The sequence below is a fragment of the Triticum urartu genome, chromosome 5, assembly GCF_003073215.2.
Source record: "Triticum urartu cultivar G1812 chromosome 5, Tu2.1, whole genome shotgun sequence".
Lineage (NCBI taxonomy): Eukaryota > Viridiplantae > Streptophyta > Magnoliopsida > Poales > Poaceae > Triticum > Triticum urartu.
The window spans coordinates 652,231,919-652,252,019 of NC_053026.1; positions in this window are offsets into that span (position 1 = coordinate 652,231,919).

The window sequence follows — 20,101 nt, forward strand, 5'->3', positions numbered from 1 at the left end:
AATGGCTAGTTTTCCTGTGATGCCTCTATCAAGACTAAATAACTGGTGTTTGGACATAATTTTAAATAACTAAACAAAATTTAACAAAATTGCCATGACGTACTACGGGAAATTTGCCATGTGCTGAACCATAAATATGCATGAACACATGGCAACTCCGAACGTTTTTTATGAAAGTTTAGTGGCGCGGGGATGACAACTTTAGTTTTTAAGCATGGAAAATTTTAGTTTCTTTCTTTGGGTTTTTTTTTGGATGACAATTTTAGTTGTAAAAAACGTCAGGACCGGAGTGCTTTGTGCCACACATGTGGCACTTATCATTTGGGATAAAGAAAGTAAAAAGAAGAAACAAAAGGAGAGGAAAGGAAATAAAGAAAAGGTTTGCCGTGTGCTCTTTGTCGGGCACACAAGGGTGACTGCGCTGCTACCCTTCCATCAACCACGGACACATTTTTGTTGAGTGCATGTAAGTAGACACTTGACATAGGTGACTATTTGCCGAGTTCCCTGCTGTTGTTGAGTGTTTTCCGAGGCAAAGTGAGTGTAGTCGTCGCTAGGTGGTCTTCGGATCTAGATGTAATTTTTATTTCTGGTATTCTTTGTACTATCTTGACAGTTGATGAATAGATTGAAAGTTTTCTCGCAAAAAAAAAAGTGTCGTCTTTGCCGAGTGTTTGTGTGAGTGTTTTCGGTATGCATTTAGTTTAGGTCATTCTTTGCCAAGTGCCCAACAAAATGCACTTACCAACCATCAGTAACTCCGTACCAGTCGATTCCGGTAGTGCCTCCGTTGTCTAGCCTGTTGGACTAACCATACTTGTCATAGGCAGAGAGCATATGTTGTGGGGAACCAGAATATTATCTGGTAGCATCATCCTTGCGGATGATGTCACACCGTCAAATACACTGTTTGGTGGCTTTCATATACGCCGTCATGGTGGCTTTCCCTAAAGAAGAGAAAGATAAGGTGGTCTTGGTGGCAGGGGCGGCTCATTTCTTATGGCATCAAGTTTTCGGTCTAATATATACGCTTTATGCTTTATTGATTCTCATAATCAATCATTTCTTTGCAAGCATGTACTAATGATCTTCTTTTCTTCTTTATTTTCTCTTGTCTTTCATGATAGGACGAAGGAAGGGCCACGTGCGGGTTATTTATTTCGTTTTAGGGCCGTTGAGCCACTTTGGCTGCAAGGGTCGGTGTGTGTTTGTTGGTGGTACTCGGGGTGAGTGCAGTAATTGAGAGGTCGTCGTCTGCATAGGGATTTTGGTGTGCGCTTTTGGTGCTGGTATTATTGTCACTATTACGATGATTTGGCCAAAACATACACTCTAAAAATCATCATAGTTTATGAAGCACCCTCTATATCTGACCTTTGAGTCGTCATATATTGTGTTTCGGGGCTGTCTTTGGAGCGACAGTTAAGTGCAATTTCATGTGCGGGACAAAAAACTTTAGGTGGCCCCATCTCACATTTAATGACGGGGAGGTTGGGAAAAATGAATGTCTCATTAACAGTCTAAGCGTGTCTCATAATTATGGAGACAACAAATATGACGCCTCTGGCCACGATATGGGAACGGTTGTCAACGCCTCTAGCCACAATAGACGTTAACATAATTTATGTATCAAAGACTATATGTGAGATGCTTAAAAAGATGGTATTAGATTTCTTCATTCGGTCTATTGTCCCACTCCCGTCATTGAAATAGGTGTGAGATGCAGGCGTAATGGTTTTTGGTCCGCACATGAAAATTGCTACTTAACCGTTCTGGGCTACACAGGCAGCACCAAAACACAATATATGAGCACTCACAGGTAGATTATGAGGGTTGCTTCATAACTAGGTGATCTGATGTTTTAGAGGTGATTTTTTTTTGGCTCGGAGTCATCGAATAGTGACTAATATGAGAGCTGCTATTCTTGTCACGTACACGAACTGGCGCAATGTATGTACCTGCGTACCGCTGAGACAATAATCATGCTTATTAGTCGTACGTGTTGTTTTTGTCTTCCGTTGCTGAGAGAAACGCACGAGCACGTGTTGGCTAGTAGATATCTAATAGCAAAAGGTGATTATTATAGACCGGAAAGCAATTGATGCATGATGACCGGCCTGCACCAAACACTCTTATCTTTTCTCTTCTTTAGGGAAAGCCACCATGACGGCGTATATGAAAGCCACCAAACAGTGTATTTGACGGTGTGACATCATCCGCAAGGATGATGCTACAGATAATATTCTGGTTCCCCACAACATATGCTCTCTGCCTATGACAAGTATGGTTAGTCCAACAGGCTAGACAACGGAGGCACTACCGGAATCGACTGGTACGGAGTTACTGATGGTTGGTAAGTGCATTTTGTTGGGCACTTGGCAAAGAATGACCTAAACTAAATGCATACCGAAAACACTCACACAAACACTCGGCAAAGACGACACTTTTTTTTTTGCGAGAAAACTTTCAATCTATTCATCAACTGTCAAGATAGTACAAAGAATACCAGAAATAAAAATTACATCTAGATCCGAAGACCACTAGCGAGATACACTCACTTTGCCTCGAAAACACTCAACAACAGCAGGGACTCGCAAATGTACCTATGTAAGTGTGGCTTACTCTTCAGTGCTCTCAACAGGAATGTGTCCGCTGGCTTGATGGGAACTTGGTTAGCATTCGCATCCCGTCGTTGTGTGCCTCGAGCAATGGGCACGCAAATGTTTTATGTTCTCTTTCGCTCTTTTGTTCTCTTTTTATGTTTCTATTAAGCGCAAAGTATATATGCACATGTGTGGAGCAAAGCACGGCCGGTCGTGAGTTTGTTAGCAACTAAAATTGTCATCCGAAGAATAATACCCAGAATTGATAACTAAAATTTTACATGCTCGAAAACTAAGTTTTTCTGTATCCCGCGCAGAGGTCAATAAAAGACGTGTCGTGAGTTGCCCACTGTGTTATGCATATTTAGGCGGTTCTAGGGCACGATCGGCAAATTTCCCGTAGTACGTCATGGCAATTTTGTTAAATTTTGTTTAGTTATTTAAATTATGTCCAAACACAGTTATTTAGTCTTGATAGAGGCATCACAGGAAAACTAGCCATTCTTGGCCTAATTGGAGGTTGTTTTGTCCTGGAGGAAGGAACGGTTTGCGCGGGGATGGGCGGGCTGGGCCGAACACGAATCGTTTGTTCCAACTCTTCCTTGAATATTAAAAAAAAATCTTTCGCAGTTGTGCAAATGTTTTGTTTGACGGGTGGATCAGGGCTGATGCAGGTGGCGCCTTCTCAGATCAGATGATGTTCGGCCAGCTTCAACTTGTCGAGGAGCTTCGTGGATGGGGTAGGTTCCCGGATCGCTTTGTCAAGAGTCTAGGCGGTCGTCAGCCCGCTTCGTGGCCGCTTTTCAGATAATCATTGTCGGAATGTTCTATGCACGAGTTGAGGAAGTCGCGGATCTTTTGGCATCACAGATGTTTCATTTAGCTTCGATCGGCGTATTTTCTGTTGTCTGTTTGTGCATGTCAACATATGTCCCCTGGCTCCGAATGGCGATTTCTTGACCATTCATCAACAATTGCTTCTCTAGCTCCAATGGTGATTTAGAGGTCCAAAGGCTGCATCGAGTTTTGATGTGCCGCCGGTGAGTACAGGAGGAAGTTAGCTTCGATCTCCCCAAGGACCAATGTGTTTGAATTTCTGTAAGGATGATGTTGTAAGGGTTGATCAACTTTAATATGGTTTTTAGCCTTTTTCACGAGAAAAGGAGAGGATACATTATCGTGCAAATCTCAAAACAAAAAGAGAATATATTAATTATGGTGTTCATATAGACGTCATTTTTCTTTATCTAAACAAAAACTAGGTGTGCACCTAGAAAAGGAGGGAATAAATGTTTACAGCTGTCACCATTTCTTTTGTACTTTTTTTGCGAGGAAAGTTTCAATCTTTCATCAACTGGTCAAGGTAGTATAAGAACACGAAAGTAAAAAAATTAAAAAAATAGCATCTTGTTGTCCGTAAGCACCAGTAGTCTAGCTAAGGCTTGGAGCAAGTCCCAAGGGTGCCATGTGTCTCGCCTCCTCATCAGCCGGGAAACCTTGTTGTAAGCTAACAGTAGGCGTAGTCGTGCTAAGGCCATATGGACCATGCGCGACGCCAGACAGCGAATCCGTCGCTGATGTGAAGAATGGTGTATGGATCAGAAGGACTCATCCGAGACATCTTGTACGCAATGACGAGGATCGGATTCATGTGAGTCAATTATAAGATCAGATGCGAGCTCAAATCGGAGACGGTTCATCAATTATGGCAGATGCCTTCATCTAACTACCTTTTCTGAGCAGGAAAGCGAAAAGCAAGCCGTTCATTGATGCGTTTAGTTATGGCAGAGGCATGCGTACAACAAAGGGAAAAAGGCATTATATTGCTAGAATCAACATGGTAGTCTGAAATATGATTGTCACGACTATTAGAGGTAAGAATTTCTCAGGTGGAAGTAAGTACTACTGCGCAGGAAATAATGCAGTGAGACCGACAAAGACTACATTAGTTAAATTCTAAAATCGAGTATAGGTATGGCGTTGACTACAATTAAAGATGGTTAAGATGATCAAGTATAGTAGCTGGCGGCGGCTTCTCCATTTGAGCTCGACGCACATCTCTTGGGCCGTCTTGCAATCGACGTTGTGCCGCCGGAGTGTGGTGGCGTCGATGCGGATGAATGTCACCGGCCAGCAATAATAGGCGCGTCGATGCTCTTCTGGAATGCGCCGGCCTGTAGGTGGCGTCCACCACCACCATCACGGTGACCCGCGGCGTCATGGCCGTGCTTTGTCGTTAGAGGTCTGCAGCGTTGGTGTAGTGTCGATGTGCCTCAGTCCTGTTCCTGTGCTTGCTGTGGGGGCAGGTCGAGGTGGCTCCGCTCGGGCGTGAACACCGAGGGCCCACGCATCCCGGAAGGCGGCGTTGGGGACGTCCAGAGGCGGACCACTTGATGTCCAGTGACACTGCTAGCATCGCATGGGTCACTTGACGACGATCAGGTAGTCCACCGCCGTCGCCGGCCAGGCCGTGTGTGCTATGCTTGTATCCACACGGTTCTCGTCAACACATAGCCGTAGCTCTGGAAGCCCAGTCCAGGGCGGTGGACGACACGATGACCATCACCACTACGGAAACGGCGAGCACGTGACCACGATGGTCACCAATGACCGCACCGTCGCGTTGGAACCGTGGAAATTGTGGGTTCTCGCCGTCGTTCGGTCTGCTGGTCTCGTTGTTGTGTGTGCTGGGTGGTGGTGTGTTGGTGGGGGTGGCGCTCGGGCGGTTGCTGGGGTGGGTGTGGTGTTGGGGGCGGGGGGTTGCGGGTTCGGGGGTTTTGTGTGGGGTGCTGGTTCGGTGGTGGGGGGGTGGCTGGTTTTGTGGCGTTGGGCGTTATTGGCGTGCATTTGTCTGGGCGGTTGTGTTGGGGGGGTTTTGGTTGCGCGCGTTGGCGGTGGGGGCGCCGATGGCCGACTTCTTTTTCCTATCTCGCTTGCCGTTTCTGCATGCAGTGTCGACGTTGACTAGCTAGCTAAGTGACTCAGACACATTGCTATATATACCTTCACTAGTGCTCGCTCTTTTACGCCACAGCTCCTCAACTATTATGTACCCCCTCGAAAATCCTAGACTTAGGACGGAATCGCACGGAAGAGGCTTCCTGATTCCTAATCAATTCGTGCCATGTCAGCCTGTAGCTTCTAATGCATAAGATGGAGTCCGTAAGTGTAGCAAATCTCTTCGAAAATCCTAGACTTACGGACAGAATCGCACGGAAGGGGCTTACTGGAGAACGTGTCCCCCCATCAATCTCCCTCTTCCCGTGCTTTCAGCCATGGGTCCTCCTAATTCCTAATCAATTCGTGCCATGTCAGCCTGTAGCTTCTAATGCATAAGATGGAGTCCGTAAGTGTAGTAAATCCCCCTCCCTCTCTTCCGGTTTACAGGCTTATTTAAAAAAAATCGTTTCGTTCTACTTAATTTTATTGCTCCTCGTCACATATTTAAATTTAAAGGTGCATGAACGCATTAAGAAAAATAAACAGCATCAATGCATGTAAAAATTCTTGGTCATATGTTGGTCACGCATGCATGCATGCACTGCACATGGTCATATATTGGTCAGCCATGCATACAATTAATGTATTGGTAAACACAATTTTTTAGGCAACAAGTGCATTAATTTAATACTTTGACAAACTACAAAACATTATTCCATCATTCATCATATCTTGGTTGATGATATTTTTGAACTGAGCCCAATAAACTGGAAGGGAGGGAGCATATGTTACTCTCAAGTCTCAACTATCCATTCCTGATTCCTTTCGGCTTAGGCCCCCTAAAGAGATAGATAATAGGAGGACGAGGACGAAGATCAATTCAACGTGGTGCCAAATAGTTAATCAAGACGTTCTGGTCATTGTACACGCCCAATTCCCCCTCCCTCCCATGGCGCTCCTGACGGCGCCGCCGGGGGGAACCCTAGCCGCCACCTCTCGTACCTTCCTCTCTCGACCTCCTCCCTCACCGGGCCCAGCTCGCCGTCGGGCAACGCCCGGCCGGCAAGGGCGGTGGCGGGGCCTTCCTTCCCTTCCGCGCGCGGACTTTGGCTGGCGCGGGCCAGCCTCTTGCCCGGAGGCGCTAACTTATGGTGGGGGCTAGCGGCATGGCGGCGCAGCGTCCTGGTGGCGTCGATGGCGCCTCGTGGCGGCACGGCGGCTGCGGCTGATGCTGATCGGGCCTCTCCGGCCGGATCTGGCGGTGCACACTAGAGGGACGGCGGCGGCGGCTGCTCCGGGCGGCGGTGGTGGCTTCAAGTTTGTCCTGGCCAGGGGTGCGGGTCGGGTGCGACCTGGTTGTGGGCGGCCGCTCTTACCTCGGCTGGTGGCTGGAAGGGGGTGGCGCGCAACAGCGGTGGACTTGGCGGACATGCGGGCCGACCTCTTGCCGGCTCCGACAGCTGGATGTTGGCGAGCGGCGTGGACGGGCCTCCCGGTGAGCTGTCTTGGCGGCAGGCGGCGATCTTCTGGGTTTGCTGGCGGGTGGACGGATCGGCGTTGGTGGCCTTGCGTGGGGTTGCTTCGACCGCCATGGTGGGGCGGCACGGCGTGTGTTCGGTGGGGACATTGGTGGGAGAGACTAGCGGCGCTGTCGCTAGGGCTGCCCGTCGCCGGCACTGGGGTGTGCCGGTCGTGGATGCATCCGCTCCACCTTCGCCCCATTCCCTATCCGTTTGTGTGCGGTGGCAACTCCGACGAAGTTCAAGGCGGGGCGTGGGCTGCGGTTTCGTCGGTCGTGGGCGTCCCTTTGGACCAAAGTCGGCCACTTTGCTGGTCTTGGGGTGGTCTGAGCGTCGGGCGGTGGCCCGGGCGGTGGGAGGCGTGGCGTTCGTGGGCGGAATTTGCGTCTCAGATGCGGGCAGGCAGCCTTGGCCATGCGGGTGGCTTGGTTGCGGGTGGTTGGCGGTGCTAGGGTGTGATAGAGGGATGTGAACGCTGGGGTATATCACCTGTCCAGCCCATTTTCTGGCCGACGGTGGCGGCGTCCGTGGACGTCGTATCCTTCATGAAGGCTCCTGCGCGGCGTTCCCACTCCGTCCGTCTTGCTCCGGGTGAAAACTTGATCTTCAGGATCGGGCGGTGGCGGCTATCTGTGGTCATACCCTTCTCGGAGGCACCGTTTTGGAGTCCTAGACTCGTTGTGGTCCGCCTCACCTCTCCGTTGTGGTTGCTCATGGTGGAGATCCCCGTTGGCATGAAGTTGTCTTCTTCGCACATTTGTAGTTTGCTTGGTTGTCGGTGGGGTGATGTGTCGGTGTCCGGCACCTTTGTATCTTGCCTTGTGTGTGTGCATTATGTGCGGTGGTGGCGTGTGTCTGTAGCAGTGTCTCAGTTGTTTTGTGGTGATATTTGTTTTATAATATAAAGCGGGGGAAACCATTTTTCGTGAACAGCTGCAAATGTGGTGATTTTATGCTTTTTACTCATCCAACTATAATAAAAGAAATCTTAATCCTTTATTTTTTAAGCATCACATATAGTCTTTGTATAAATATATGTTAACGTCTATTGTGGCTAGAGGCGTTGACAACCGTTCCCATATCGTGGCCAGAGGCGTCATATTTGTTGTCTCCATAATTATGAGACACGCTTAGACTGTTAATGAGACATTCATTTTTCCCAACCTCCCCGTCATTAAATGTGAGATGGGGCCACCTAAAGTTTTTTGTCCCGCACATGAAATTGCACTTAACTGTCGCTCCAAAGACAGCCCCGAAACACAATATATGACGACTCAAAGGTCAGATATAGAGGGTGCTTCATAAACTATGATGATTTTTAGAGTGTATGTTTTGGCCAAATCATCGTAATAGTGACAATAATACCAGCACGTGTTCCTTGTCCTTTCTGAAAGAAGAAAAAAAAAAGAAAGCATATACAGGAGAGTACATGTTGGCGAAATGATTATTATCTTTCCCTAATAATAAAGCACGATAAGGAAGGAGCAAAGGAAAAAGGGGGACATAAAGAACGAGGAGATAGAGTAGAATCAGGAATCTCCAGTCGAGGAGGTGCGCCCCAAAAGAGGTTGTTGATGGGTCATACTTGACGAGCCTCGAAGCTTAGGCCATAGAGTTGTGGAAGCTTGAAGGTTAGAACGAGTAGAAGGTTGACACTTGAGAAGAAAGTAGCAAGGCAACGATCTGGAAGCAACAACTTTTACATCTCCTCGGAAATGCAAGGAAGGAAAAGAAAATCCCAGGGCACGAGCAGGAAGAAGTAGGTTTAAACTTGAAATACACCAAAATGCAGGCACATACATATTGTGAATAATAGATTTTTAATTATCACTTTAGCTTTTAACTTGTTAACATTCATTGTAATTACATAACACACAGAGGGAGAGGGAGAGGGAGAGGAAGGACGATAAGGATGATACGAGAAATAGAGCACGTGGACCTCTGTGTGTGGGGCGGGGGAGGGGGGGGGGATTCTTACATCATGCTTATTAGTCGTACGTTGTTGTTTTTTCTTCCGTTGCAACGCACGAGCACGTTTGCTAGTAGAATCTATAGCAAAAGGTGATTATTATAGACCGGAAAGCAATTGATGCATGATGACCGGCCTGCACCAAACACTCTTATCTTTTCTCTTCTTTAGGGAAAGCCACCATGACGGCGTATATGAAAGCCACCAAACAGTGTATTTGACGGTGTGACATCATCCGCAAGGATGATGCTACCAGATAATATTCTGGTTCCCCACAACATATGCTCTCTGCCTATGACAAGTATGGTTAGTCCAACAGGCTAGACAACGGAGGCACTACCGGAATCGACTGGTACGGAGTTACTGATGGTTGGTAAGTGCATTTTGTTGGGCACTTGGCAAAGAATGACCTAAACTAAATGCATACCGAAAACACTCACACAAACACTCGGCAAAGACGACACTTTTTTTTTTGCGAGAAAACTTTCAATCTATTCATCAACTGTCAAGATAGTACAAAGAATACCAGAAATAAAAATTACATCTAGATCCGAAGACCACCTAGCGACGACTACACTCACTTTGCCTCGGAAAACACTCAACAACAGCAGGGAACTCGGCAAATAGTCACCTATGTCAAGTGTCTACTTACATGCACTCAACAAAAATGTGTCCGTGGTTGATGGAAGGGTAGCAGCGCAGTCACCCTTGTGTGCCCGACAAAGAGCACACGGCAAACCTTTTCTTTATTTCCTTTCCTCTCCTTTTGTTTCTTCTTTTTACTTTCTTTATCCCAAATGATAAGTGCCACATGTGTGGCACAAAGCACTCCGGTCCTGACGTTTTTTACAACTAAAATTGTCATCCAAAAAAAAACCCAAAGAAAGAAACTAAAATTTTCCATGCTTAAAAACTAAAGTTGTCATCCCCGCGCCACTAAACTTTCATAAAAAACGTTCGGAGTTGCCATGTGTTCATGCATATTTATGGTTCAGCACATGGCAAATTTCCCGTAGTACGTCATGGCAATTTTGTTAAATTTTGTTTAGTTATTTAAAATTATGTCCAAACACCAGTTATTTAGTCTTGATAGAGGCATCACAGGAAAACTAGCCATTCTTGGCCTAATTGGAGGTTGTTTTGTCCTGGAGGAAGGAACGGTTTGCGCGGGGATGGGGGGCTGGGCCGAACACGAATCGTTTGTTCCAACTCTTCCCTGAATAATTAAAAAAAAACTCTTTCCTAGATCAAATGTTTTCGTTTGACAGGGTGATCATTCCTATGCAGGTGGCTCCTTCTCAGATCAATGATGTTCGCCCAGCTTCAACGTTGTCGAGGAGCTCGTGAGGTTAGGGCTTCCCGGATCTGCCTGTCCAGATCTAGGGTGGTCGCCCAGCCCTCTTCGTCGTCTGCTTTTCAGATCATCATTGTCTACATCTTCTAGCACCGATTGAGGAAGTCGCAACCATTGCATCAACAATGTTTCCCTAGCTTCGATCGGCGATTTCCTGGTCGTTGCATCAACAATGTTCCCCTGGCTCCGAATGGCGATTTCTTGACCATTACATCAACAATGCTTCTCTAGCTCCAATGGTGATTTAGAGGTCCAAAGGCTGCATCGAGTTTTGATGTGCCGCCGGTGAGTACAGGAGGAAGTTAGCTTCGATCTCCCCAAGGACCAATGTGTTTGAATTTCTGTAAGGATGATGTTGTAAGGGTTGATCAACTTTAATATGGTTTTTAGCCTTTTTCACGAGAAAAGGAGAGGATACATTATCGTGCAAATCTCAAAACAAAAAGAGAATATATTAATTATGGTGTTCATATAGACAGTCATTTTTCTTTATCTAAACAAAAACTAGGTGCACCTAGAAAAGGAGGGAATAAATTGTTTACAGCTGTCACCATTTCTTTTGTACTTTTTTTGCGAGGAAAAGTTTCAATCTTTTCATCAACTGTCAAGGTAGTATAAAGAACACGAGAAGTAAAAAAATAGTAAAAAAATACATCTAGGTCCGTAGACCACCTAGCCACGACTACAAGCATTGGAGCAAGCCAAAGGCGTGCCACCGTCATCGCCCCTCCCTCATCAGACCCGGGTAAACCTTGTTGTAGTAAACAGTAGGGACGTCGTCGTGCTAAGGCCCCATAGGACCAGCGCACCAAGACAGCAACCGTCGCTGATGAAGAGATGAGTAGATCAGAAGGACCCAACCTATAGACACTTGAACACAAATGAACGAAGATCGGATCCATGTGGATCCATTGAAGACAGATGCCGATCAAATCCCGCGAGATCCACCAAAGGCAGACCTCCACAAACACCACTTCTTTTCAGGAAAGCAAAAGCAAAAGCCTTATATGCCTTCAGTTAACAAGGTCATCCGTACAAACAAAGGAGAAAAAGGATTATTTGTACAACATGGTAGTCGAAATATAATTCAAGACTAAGAGCCGTAAGAATACTCAGTTGAAGTAGAATACACGCGCAGGCAAATAATGCAGTAGCCGAAACAAAACTACAAGCAAACTAAAACAGGATTAGTCAAGTCGTTGATACAATACAAGAATGGAACCGATGATCAAGTACTAGTAGCTGGCGGCGGCTTCTCCCATTTGAGCTCGACGCCCATCTCTTGGGCCGTCTTGCAATCGACGTTGTCGGCCGCCGGAGTGTTGGTGGCGTCGATGCGGATGAATGTCACCGGCCAGCAATAATAGGCCGCGTCGATGCTCTTCTTGGAATGCGCCGGCCTGTAGGTGGCGTCCACCACCACCATCACGGTGAACCCGGCGTCTTCATGGCCGTGCTTGTCGTAGAGGTACTGCAGCGTTGGTTGATCGTCGATGTGCCTCCAGTCCCTGTATCTGTGCTTGCTGTGCGGCGGCAGGTCGAAGGGGCCCGACTCGGGCTTGAACCACCCGAGGTCCACCATCCCCGCGAAGGATGCGTTGGGGACGTCCAGGAGGCGGACCACGTTGATGCTGCCATGGATCTGGCCGCGCCCGCTTGGGTTCAGGGCCTTGACGACGATCAGGTAGTCCACCGCCGTCGCCGGCCAGGCCGTGGTGGTGCTATGCTGTATCCACCACGGCTTCTCCGTCAACACATAGCCGTAGCTCTGGAAGCCCATGTCCACTGGGCGGTGGACGACCACGATGACCATCACCACTACGGAAACGGCGAGCACGGTGACCACGATGGTCACCAATGACCGCACCGTCGCTAGGAACGGGAATCTTGTGTTCTCGCCGTCGCGGCCTGCTGGCGCCATACTTGACTCTTTTTCCTATCGCTTCCTTTCTGCATGCAGTGTCGCCGTTGTACTAGCTAGCTAATGTACTCAGACACCACTTGCTATTATACCCTTCACTAAGTGCTCGCTCTTTTACGCCACACCTCCTCAACTAATTATGTACTACCCTCTCTTCCGGTTTAGTACAAGCTTATCTTAAAAAAATATTTTTTCGTTCTAGTTAATTTTATTGTTCCTCATGACATGTTTAAATTTTAAGGTGCATTAAATCATTGCATGAAAGCATTGAGAAAAAAACACATCAATGCATGTAAAAGTTCATGGTCATATGTTGGTCATGCATGCATGCATTGCACTTGGTCATATATTGGTCACCCATGCATGCAATTAATGCATTGATAAATACAATTTTTTAGGCAACAAGTGCATTAATTTAATACTTTTGCAAATGACAAAACATTATTCCACCTTTCATTATCTATCTTGGTTGGTGATATGTTTGAATTGAGCCCTATAAATTGAAAGGGAGGGAGTATATGTTACTCTCAAGTCTCAACTATCCATTCTTGATTCCTTTCGGCTTAGGCCCCTAAAGAGATAGACATGAGGAGGACGAGAAAGAAGAAGATCAATTCAACGTGGTGCCAAACAGTTAATCACACTGCAAATGTGGTGATTTTATGCTTTTTACTCATCCAACCATAATAAAAGATATCTTAATCCTTTATTTTTTTAAAGCACCACATACAGTCTTTGTATAAATATATGTTAACGTCTATTGTGGCCAGAGGCATTGACAACCGTTCCCATATTGTGGCCAGAGGTGTCATATTTGTTGTCTCCATAATTATGAGACACGCTTAAACTATTAATGAGACATTCATTTTCCCCCAACCTCCCCGTCATCAAATTTGAGATGGGGGCCACCTAAAGTTTTTTCTCCGGCACACAAAATTGCACTTAACTGTCGCTCTAAAGACAGCCCCGAAACACAATATATGACGACTCAAAGCTCAGATATAGAGGGTGCTTCATAAACTATGATGATTTTTAGAGTGTCCTTTTTGGCCAAAATCATCGTAATAGTGATTAATATGACGACTCGACTCTAGAGATGCTCTCATATCTGTCACCGATACCACCGAACCTTGCGCAAAGACCTACGTAACTAACAATAATACCAGCACGTTGTCCTTTCTGAAAGTACATGTTGGTGAAATGATTATTATAGAATCTAAAGCAAAAGGTGATTATTATAGACCGGAAAGCAATTGCATGCATGATGACCGGCCTGCACCAAACACTCTTATCTTTTCTCTTCTTTAGGGAAAGCCACCATGACGGTGTGTTTGACGGTGTTACATCGTCCGCAAGGATGATGCTACCAGATAATATTCTGGTTCCCCACAACATATGCTCTCTGCCCTATCGTATCGTCTTTGTGTTTTTTGCTTTGTCCAACCAACCTGTCTTGCATCTGAGAAAACCATGTATGCCCTTTATCTTCAGTAAGGCGTTTGTGTGTAGGAGAACATAAATCTGTACGTGTATACATAGTCATTAGCTTGGAGCTGGTGATACCGAAAAAAGGTTTTCCCTGCTTTGTATACAAAGCAACCAACCGAGACATTCAACGATAGGTGTTGGGACGAAAACAACATAGTCACGCCCAAAAAAATAAAAGAGAAAATACAAAAGAAATAAATACCGACAACGGCGGATCAACAGAAAACGAAGAAGCCTCGTGGCCGCTGCACCCAACGAAGATCGCCCACCAAGCTCCGAGCCTCCGAAGCACCGGCACCAATCAACACCTCCAAGAAGGGATGCGACGATAATGACGCTGCTGCCAAGGGTTTCCCCCGGTACGCGGTGAGGGGAGAGGAAGGGTAGCCCCGACGCCCTCCAGGAAGGTCTGGCGGCATCCACATGCGCCACCGCGTCGGTACCGGCCAAGCCAACAGGGATTTCTTCCGATCCCAACCTCCACCTCAGGCATACCAGAGCTCGCCACCAAACAGACACCTACCGTGTGTCAACCCGGTCACGAAGTTTCCCACGCTCTCTCACCACGGCACCATGAAGCATGGCCTTCACAATGAACAAGAGGAGCTGGGACTCGGGCAGCAGCACCGACGGCATGTGGAAGGGCCCCACCTCCACCGTTGAAGACGGTAGTTGACCGGACGCAATAGCAGGAACATACCAGGCCCGTGGCCGCACAGGCCCGGTCGGGATCTCGAGGCCCATAAAGTCCTGCCTTCGCGCTGCAGCCGGCACGCCGTCGGCACCGCTGCCCCTGTCCAAGCTGCTCCCCTGCCTCCCCGCACAGAGAGCCGCCAACTGGAAGCATCACCACCACGTACACCGCCGGCCACCACCACCAGATCGCCGGACCGCCACCGGCCGAGCCGTACCACCGCTGCACGCCCGCGACGGAGAGGAACCAACGCAGGCGCCAACAGTCCGAAGCCGGACCCTAGCCCCCGCCCACGCGGCCCGGATCTGGCCGCTGCGGCGAGGCGCGCACCACTGTGCAGCCGGCTACGTAGCGCCACGCCCGCTAGGGGGCCGCGCGCCGCCACGCCGCGGTGCCCTGCGCCCGCACTCGATGAAGAAGCCCGCGCCGCCCCATCGCACGGAGGAAGAGCTAGCCCCGCCGGCGCCGGCGTCGGTAGGGAGCTGGTGATATATTTGCTCAATCTAGTTATATGACAAGTATGGTTGGTCCAACAGACTAGCCAACGGAGAGGCACTACCGGAATCGACTGGTACGGAGTTACCGACGGTTGGTAAGTGCATTTTGTTGGGCACTTGACAAAGAATCACCTAAACTAAAATGCATACTGAAAAAACTCAGTAAAACACAAACACTCGGCAAAGACGACAATTTGCCTCGGAAAACACTCAACAACAGCAGGGAACTCGGCAAATAGTCACCTCTGCCAAGTGTCTACTTACATGCACTCAACAAATGTGTCCGCTGTTGTCGCGCTTGATGGAAGGCTAGCAGCGCAGTCACCGTTGTCGTGTGCCCGACAAAGAGCACAAGAAAAACCTTTTCTTTGTTTCCTTTCGGTTCCTCTCCTTTTATTTCTTTTCTTTTCTTTGTTTATTCCAAATGATAAGTGCCACACGTGTGACATGAAGCACTCCGGTCCTAACATTTTTTACATCTAAAGTTGTCATTTAAAAAAACCCTAAAAAAACTAAAACTTGCCATCCGAAAAGAAGTTGCCATGCTTAACAATTAAAGTTGCCATCCTCGGGTTACTAAAATTGTCATGAAAAAATGTTCGGAGTTGCCATGTGTTCGTGCCACACGAGTGGCACTTATCAAGGTCCTTCTTTGAGTAAAGTCTGTTTTAAACCCTGAGAGGGTAGCGTGCGTTGAAAACGAACCCCGACCTCCAAATCCCGGAAGTCTGTGTCCTGTCGTCACTAATCCCGGATGTTTTTGACCTTTAGTGCGTTTTAGGGTGGGATTAGCTGACGTGGCACAGTTTCAAGGTGGGATTGCTTAATAAATGCGCCACGTCGGCTTGGGCCACCTAACTCTATTAATTCAGACGCTAGAGGGGATCGAATCTAGGGTTCAGGCGAGCGCTGGCGGCGATTTGCGGCAGTGGCGAGGATGTCATCTTCTTCCTTTGGGTCTTCTTCTTCTCGCGGTGGAGGAGTTCGACGGAGAGGCGTACCAGCAAGGTCGCCGGTGCCCTATCGGGAGCAGCCCATGGACTACGAGCCCGCAGTTGTCTGCGCCCGTTGTGGGAGGAAGGCACCGCGCTGGATCTCCTGGAGTTCGGCGAACCCTGGAAGAAGATACTATGCTTGCGTAGAAGCTCAGGTATGGTTGATTCCATCTTCTCTGTTGTGTTTCTCTGATCTGGATTGTTCCTCTCTCTGCTTTGTTCATTCTTCTTCGTTTGACAAAATTCTAAATAATTGAACAACATGGATTTGTTCAGTGGCATGACGAGCCTACATCTTCATTTTTGCATGGATTACTTGGAGATCTTCGAGATAGAGTATGGAAGCTTGAGGCAGATGTTGCTGCATTGTGTAATGAAGGAGATTCTCGAGCTGTTGGTGTTGATTTCATGGATGCAGGGAGAAAGAAAACAGAGAAAGATGCATCAGTTAGTCAGAAATCTGTCAGTAAACAGATGCTATTGGTGTATGGCATTGTGATATTTGTATCTGGTATATTTGTATGGATGCTTTTAGGCTAGTTCATGTACTACATTTGAGCAAATGTACTGATTTGCAGGCTATGTAATGAATTTCAAACATGTTGGAATGCAAATGCAGTTTGATATGTTTGACCTGAGTACTGCAGTTCCATTTGAAGATGCTGGCATTTCCTCTTATTTTATTTATGCATGAGTACCGCAGTTCCATTTGAAAATGCTGGCATTTAGTGCCAGTTTAGAGCTTGGTTGCTGTAAAAAAATCAGTGCTATGTAATTGACAACACTCATGCAAATCATTTTCACAGTTGCATAAATAAAATAAGAGGAAATGCATATAGAACAACATGATCATCATCACATATAGATAACAGAAATTGAGACCAACAAGTTCACGTTGCATTGCCACAAGTTCACAGGGACAATAAATCCAAAATAAGTAGTAGTTCACAGGAACAATAGATCCAAAAAAGTACTAGTTTAAGCCAGTATTTCACATAACCACATGGCAACATGGTTTTTGACCAGACAACCAAAATAACATGCAACAAGAACAGCTTCAGTAATTCCCACTAGCTGTGAAGTAGGGCATGAACCCTGTAGTGCTTGTTGTTGTTCCACTGCCCCTACCAGTGGATGTGCTTCCTCCAGGTGCCTCATTTGTAGTGCTTCCTGATGTTCCTCTCCCCCTCTTTGCTCCTCTGCCCCTACCAGTAGATGTGCTTCCTCCAGGTCCATCATTTGCAACTCTTTTGCTAACTCTAGGAGGTATGAAACTTGTATTTCCAGGTTGAGAGCCTGAGACTGCTGCTGACTGAAAGTTTTGAGGAGTTGTTGCTGTTGTTCTACTTCTTTTTAATGCCTCTGTTTGTGCTTCCTGCAACCCAAAAGAAGAGAAAAGAGTTAAATTTTTAGCATTTACAGAAACAGAGCATATACTGTTATAAATTACAGAAACAGAGCATTTACAGAAACAGAGTAATAAATTACCTCAGTTGCTCTCAGTTTTTTTCCTTTCTTAGCAAGGAATGCCTTTGTTTTTTTGTTTCTATCTGGGTTCTGCTCGCAAGAACCTTTGTTGTGTCCCTTGCTCCCACAATATCCACATGTAATCTGAATGCCATGCTTGCTCAGTTTCTTCCCCTTGGGTGCTTCCCCCTTGAGGGAGTCCTGGATTAGAGGGTGTTCAGGTAGCCGGACTATGCCTTCAGCCGAACTCCAGGACTATGAAGATACAAGATTGAAGACTCCATCCCGTGTCCGGATGGGACTTTCCTTGGCATGGAAGGCAAGCTTGGCGATGCGGATATTCAAGATCTCCTACCATTGTAACCGACTTTGTGTAACCCTAACCCTCTCCGGTGTCTATATACACCGGAGGGTTTTAGTCCATAGGACAACTTCATCATACAACAATCATACCATAGGCTAGCTTCTAGGGTTTAGCCTCCTTGATCTCGTGGTAGATCTACTCTTGTACTACCCATATCATCAATATTAATCAAGCAGGACGTAGGGTTTTACCTCCATCAAGAGGGCCCGAACCTGGGTAAAACATTGTGTCCCTTGTCTCCTGTTACCATCCGGCCTAGACGCACAGTTCGGGACCCCCTACCCGAGATCCGCCGGTTTTGACACCGACATTGGTGCTTTCATTGAGAGTTCCTCTGTGTCGTCGCTTTCAGGCCCGATGGCTTCTTCGATCATCAACCATGATGCAGTCCAGGGTGAGACTTTTCTCCCCGGACAGATCTTCATCTTCGGCGGCTTCGCACTGCGGGCCAACTCGCTTGGTCACCTTGAGCAGATCGAAAGTTACACCCCTGGCCATCAGGTCAGGTTTGGAAGCCTAAACTACATGGCTGACGTCCGCAGGGACTTGATCTTCGACGGATTCGAGCCACAGCCAAGCGTGCCGCACTGTCTCGATGAGCATGACATAGCTCTACCGCCGAACAGCGCCTTGCAGGCCGCAGACGCATCGGTTCCGACCATTGATTCGGAGCCCACTGCGCCAATCGAGGATCAGCGGTTGGACGCTGCCTCAGGGGCTGCGATCTCAGAGGCGATCGAGCCGAACTCCAGCCCCGCACTCTGCATGGCCTGTGACTCCGAGGAGCCGGATTCCTCTCTGAACTCCGAGCCCCCCGCGCCCCCGCCGATCGAATCCGATTGGGTGCCGATAATGGAGTTCACCGCCGCGGACATCTTTCAGCACTCGCCCTTCGGCGACATCCTGAATTCTCTAAAGTCTCTCTCTTTATCAGGAGACCCCTAGCCGGACTACGGTCAGCAAGGTTGGGATACGGACAATGAAGAAATTCAAAACCCACCCACCACCCACTTCATAGCCACTGTCGACGACTTAACCGACATGCTTAACTTCGACTCCGAAGACATCGACGGCATGGACGACGATGCAGGAGACGAACAAGAACCAGCACCTGTAGGGCGTTGGAAGGCCACCTCGTCATATGACATATATATGGTGGACACTCCAAAGGATGGAGATGGCGATGGAACAGCGGTGGACGATACCTCTAAGAAACAGTCCAAGCGCCGGCGTCAGCGGCGCCGCTCTAAATGCCGCCAAAGCAAAAACGGTGATTCCGGCACGGGAGATAATACTACTCCGGATAGCGCCGAAGAACAACCCCTCCAGCAAAATTCGGCACAGGAGGACAGAGAAGCCAGCCCTCACGAGAGGGCGGCGGACCAAGAGGTTGAGGACGATAATTATACGCCTCCCTCCGAAGACGAGGCAAGCCTCGACGACGACGAGTTCGTCGTGCCAGAGGATCTTGCCGAACAAGAGTGTTTTAAACGCAGGCTCATGGCCACGGCAAGCAGCCTCAAGAAAAAGCGGCAACAACTTAGAGCTGATCAGGATTTGCTAGCTGACAGATGGACTGAAGTCCTTGCGGCCGAAGAGTATGAACTCGAACGCCTCTCCAAGAGTTACCCAAAGCGCAGGCTGCTACCCTGACTAGAGGAGGAAGCACCTACATCACCAGCACAAGACATGGCCGACCGGCCACCTCGTGGCCGCGACAGAGAGGCCTCTTGGCCCTCCACTCAAGCCATGCCCCGGCACCGCGTCAAGCATACTAAGGCACGGGAAAATGCGCCCGACCTGCGCGACATCCTGGAAGACAAGGCAAGGAAAACTAGATCGATCTACGGATCGCGCAGGCGCCCCACGGCACGTGACGGTGATCGTCACTCCGGACGCAATGAATCCGGCCGGGCCGAACTCAATTGACAAAGCTCCTTCGAGCTGCGTCGTGATATAGCCCAATACAGAGGCGCCGCACACCCACTATGCTTCACAGATGAAGTAATGGATCATAAAATCCCTGAGGGCTTCAAACCCGTAAACATCGAATCATACGATGGCACAATAGATCCTGCGGTATGGATCGAGGATTATCTCCTTCATATCCACATGGCCCGCGGCGATGATCTACACGCCATCAAATACCTCCCACTCAAACTTAAGGGACCGGCCCAGCATTGGCTTAACAGCTTGCCAGCAAACTCAATCGGTTCTTGGGAGGACCTAGAAGCCGCATTCCTTGACAACTTCCAGGGCACTTATGTGTGACCATCGGACGCCGATGAC